The 5,043-nt window shown below is 52.4% G+C and overlaps 1 pseudogene; it reads left to right on the forward strand.

Moving 5' to 3' along the window:
• Nucleotides 1–1,439: 1,439 nt before the first annotated feature.
• LOC118618444 lies at nucleotides 1,440–4,838 on the forward strand (annotated as a pseudogene).
• Nucleotides 4,839–5,043: the final 205 nt, after the last annotated feature.

The raw sequence follows: 5,043 nt of genomic DNA on the forward strand, positions 1-5,043 counted from the left end.
GGGGTAGCCCACAGAAGTCCTGGCTCCAAAGAGCTGGGGCTGGCCCCCTCCTGAAACCTGTGCACTCCTATCTTGTACTTCCAGAGACAGCCCTGGGTGGCGACGGCGACACAGCCCACGCTGCCAGGACTCGAGGGAGCAACAGCATCATCCACACTTAAGGGGATCCCCAAAGACCTCGCTGGGAGGAAAACCAGCTCCTTGGAGACTTGGAGCTGGTGTGTTGGGGGACCATCCAGCTAATACCATCCTGCAGAGAACCGGGCACATGGGGCTGCAAGTCAATGGAGCGCCCGACTAGCCAGGCATGTGTGGGAGGGTCTGCAGAGCCAGCTGTGTGTGTTGGGAGTAGGGTATCCAAGAAGCATGTGTGATATATAGTAAGAGAAATCAGAAGCAAGGTGGACTGGGGCGGGGTACTTCATTTTCCCAACAAATGGCTGTGTGAAGTCTGGGTGGATGGGCAGCCGGGAGTCTGAAGGAAGGCACTGGACCCTCAGCGAGCAGGAACGGGCGCTCAGCGAGCCTTGATTCAGCATCTGCTGCTGTCTGACAGAGCCTGAACCTGCCTCCTCTTGCTGTATCCACACTAACCCTCCCTGCCTCCGAGGGGAGAAACTGAGTCAGTGTCCATCCGGGGGAGCAGGGGCTGCACTCCCCAAGCTGAGCCTGGAAGTACAAGGGCAAGGAAGGTGCTGGGGCTTGGGAGCTGGTGGAGCAGGGATGAGCAGGGTGCACGACGGAACCCCCTCGCCCGAAATGAAAAGCAGACTATTACAAGAACATGGTTTGGGGAATGAGGATGCCTCTGGGGAAACCAGAAGAGGAAGAACGTCATGGGTCCTTTGAAAGACAGTTTGGTGATGGTCCTTGCAGTTCCCCCATCATCACTATGTGCTGGGCCCTGGTTGGCCAGAGCCGGTGAGTAACTGCCTAAGTCCAAGCACAGTGATTGGTTGGAGATAGGCACATGACCTAAATTAGCCCAATCAGAAGCTCCTTCTGTAGACCGGAAGCAGGGACCCCAGTTGCTGCTGGAAGTGATCTTGCTGCCAGTTATGCAAGAAGGTGCCTTTGGATAAAGCCAATACTTGGGAGTTGGAAGACGGTCCTTTTTAGGGGCCTCTGGGCTTCAGCTATCCAAGCCAACAAAATCCCCTTTATCATTTAGACCAGTTGGATCCAATTGTGTTACTTGTAGCCAGAAGCCCAGAAGGAACTGTGGGCTACCAGGTACCCCCACAACTCCCTACAGTGGCCACTTAAGGCCCTTCAGGCACAAGCTGAGGGTGAGCTTGAGGAAGGGTGGGGAGGTCAAAACCAGGCTCCTGCTTCCTGAGATGGGAGAAGAGAGCCCAGGCCCTGTGACCCCTCAATCCCAGGGGAACAGCTGATTGACACATCTTTGGACTGGAGCCTAGTGCCTTGAGAAAAACAACATGAAGAAAGGTGAATTCAAAGGGAAGAGGCTTTAAAACATGAGTCAGACAGTGTCTCAAAGTTCACACTGCTAAAAGAAAATGTTATTTTCTTGAACATCCCACATCCCATCATGCCCTGTGCCCAGGCCCGGGCAGCCACACACGGAAACCCTGCACACTGAGCTCCTGCGCTGCTGCCCACCCACCCAGCCACCCATGTGAGAAGGGCCACTGCCCGGGCCAGTATGCGCCCGACTGGGTCCCCAGCCCCAGAAGTGAGCCGCGCTTGCCCCTGCGGTGGGAGGCGTGACTCTGGGGAAGAGAAGTGTCGTGGACACCGAGAACCTCCAGGAGGAGCTGACCTGCCCCATCTGTCTGGACTGTCTGGAGGATCCGGTGTCCATCGCCTGCGGTCACGACTTCTGCCAGCTGCCGGTGCCACGACTCGGTACCCACTGCACTGTGACCCAGCTGGGCCCTGGCCCGGCTGATGGAGAAGACGCAGCACCCTGCCAGGGTCCGAACCCAGGGCCTGTGGGGCTGCCACTGGGAGCCACTGTGGCTCTTCTTCGAGGACATCCAGGGGCTGTGTGCTTGCTGTGCAGGGAGTCCCAGGAGCACCAGAACCACACCATGGTGCCCATCACGAGGTCCTTGAGGCTACCAGGAAAAACAACACTCAGTGTCGTCCAACGGCCAAGATGAAGAAAGCCATGCGTTTACAGGACATGGAGTGAAGGACGCTCCAGGGCGGAAGGACAAGATGACACCGGCGAGGGAGATTCAGTGCAGAGGTTGCAAAGAAGAGCAGTCGTTTCTTCAGGGGTTGAGCCAAGAAGAGACAAAGAAGAAGCGGACTGAGAACACATTAAGACTCCATCAAACCACTTCAAGGGAAGATGCTCATCTTAGAGGTCAGGGAGAAGAGCCAGAGCTCCATCCTGGAGCTGCTTTAGACCGGGCGTGAGAACCAGGATGTCAACTATTCCCCTGACGTTCTAAAGGTGAGGGCTGTGTGCCCTGTACCAGTGGTGAAGGAAACGCTGAAGCGACTCCAAGTGGCCATTAGTTTAGCTGAAAACACAGCTCATCCCAAACTTGTCTTCTCCCGTGGAGGGAGGGACGTGAAACATGGAGCATCAGCCGGTTCTGGGCCGTTATTTTCCACAGCATGGACCTACTCTACTGGATGGAGGAGTCCTTAGCAGACCACACATTTGGGGAAAGATTTCAACACGGACCCTGTGTTTTGGGGGAAAAAACGTTTTCACTTCAGGGAAACTTTACTGGGAAGCTGAGAACTGAGAGAGCCCGGAGATTGCTGTGGGGGTGTGTCCAGAGGACATCATGGGGATTGCCTGTAGGTCAGAAACGTGCCCCCATGTGGGCAACCGGGCTGTCTGCTGGCTGCTGGCCCCTAACAAGCTCCCCTGAAAGTCCCACTACCAGAGCCAGCTCTTCATTGGGAAGGAGTTTTCCTAGATCATGGGCTGGGAGCATCTCACTCTGCAGTGCTGTGGATAGGGTGCACAGACACACTTTTCTTGTCTTTTGTCTCAGGGCTCTGGCCAATTTTGTTGTTGTTGTTGTTGTTGTTGTTGTTGTTGTTGTTGTTGAGCCTGTTAGCATCTTTGGTGGTGCCACCAGTGACGGGTGGGAAATGAGGGTATTCTTCCCCTGCTCAAGAATCCCTACCTATATCCTAGCCCAGGGACATCCATTTCTTGGCCATCTTCTTTCCCATCATCCGTATTGATCCCTGGTAGCATAACAGTTCTACCCACTCAGACTCCACGTTTTGTTCGACTTCTCTATGTCCTGTGCCCAGACAGATGCGGCAGACCCTGTTACTGCCTTTCTAGCAGCCACTTCTCCGCTTCTCTCCTGGCTCCTTCCAATGGGACCGTTTGGTGTGTGCCTGCCCCGGGCATCAGGGACAGCATGATGTGAGCAGCTGTCCTGGAACCAAGGAGAGCACAGTGACAGGGGACAGGAAGAGGAAACACGGTCTTGGTTGGCATCCTCAAACGATGGGAATTTCCCGAATCCCAAACTTCTCATTGCCGCAGATTACTGCTCCCCTTTCGTATCAGGCAGTTTCGGATGCATTTTGGTTACTTGCGGTCTGGCAGTATCCAAACTGGCCCCATAGGCACCTAGCATGGACATCCCTCAGGTTAGGCTTATGTCACTTTTTCTGAAACCTGACAAACTTCTAGAATCCAAACTCAATTCAGTCGCATAACTCCTCTTTCTAGTAAGCACCAATACCCCTCGCTTTTGTGGATCAGAAAACCGACACAGTCTTCCCTTACTCTGCCCATGTCACTCTTCTTCAACGACCAGGTCTCAGCCTTCAGGTGTCCATTTGTCAAATCCATACATTATATCCCCACGTTCATTAACGTCTCGAAGATGCTGAAGAACACCAGTATTTACACTGTGCTAGCCTCTTCACATAATGCTTTCAGATGACTCTTGAAACAGCTCGGTGAGATGGAAATTAAAATCCTATTTTTACAAGTGAGAAAACAAGCCTTTAGAGTGACTCACTCATTATTGCTTAGCTGGCAAATGGGAGTGTTGGGATTAAATTCAGATCTGTTTGGGATGAAAGCCTACACTTTTTTCTACTCTGCATTTATTTGTAAGCATGTATTGAAGGCAGCTTGTGGGTCTGCATCATCTTTGTGTCTTATTTTCTTACATGTTTTTATCTTATGGATGTGTTTTGGTTTTTTTTCTCACTTTACCTCTCTGCTGGCAATTGGGCGCACTCAAGGGGATCGTGAAAGTTACTGGGTAGTTATTTGTTAAATGATCTAATTATTTCTCTCGTTAGAAAAGTTGTGTACTTATTGTAGAAAGTTTGGAATGTACAAAAAGTGTAAAGAAAAGAGTCATTGATGGTCCAAAAAAACAAGAGTTTTTTTCCTTGTTCTTAAGCAAGTCTCCTTCACACAATATTGGCAGCAGCCTGGAGGAGGGCGGTGAAGCCTTCTCCCTGAGCTTCCTGTAGCACTGAGCGCGAGGGGCAGAGGAAAACAAAACGCAGCTCAGCTGCCCCTCCCCCTCCCGCAGAGATGCTTTACTCACTAGCAAAGACACCTCTGAGGCCCCTGATGCTCTGAATGTCAGCATTAGGAATTAGCCTTGTCTCCCCCAACCCCATTCTCTTGGGATTTTGTGGACTGACTGTCCTATCCCTGCTGGGGTGAACCTTCTAGACTTCGGGCACAATCGTCCTAGACAGGCATCCTGGTTTGAAATCTGTTGTGGGATGTGGGTCGTCTCAAGGGTCTGCTCCTTAACCCCACCTTCCCCACGGTGGTTCTTCATTCAGACCTGTCACTGGTGGCCCTAGGCTTGGCCCTGACTTGTCACTGTCCTCTGCAGGCCCAAGCTGGCAAAACTTGAGGGTAGGGAGAGGGCAACAGGACTCAAAAACCACAAGTTCACGCAGAATGAAGAGTGACCAAACAACGAATGCACCGGGAGCTCTGTCAGAGAAAGCATCATACCCAGCACTAGGATAACAGCCCAGTGGGCCTCTCGCTGAACTGGCTGGGCCATATCAGCAGGATAGGACCAGGCCTTAACAAAAGCCATGAGGGAGAGGATT

This window comes from Molossus molossus, unplaced genomic scaffold (assembly GCF_014108415.1).
Source record: "Molossus molossus isolate mMolMol1 unplaced genomic scaffold, mMolMol1.p scaffold_m16_p_6, whole genome shotgun sequence".
NCBI classification, from domain to species: Eukaryota; Metazoa; Chordata; class Mammalia; order Chiroptera; family Molossidae; genus Molossus; species Molossus molossus.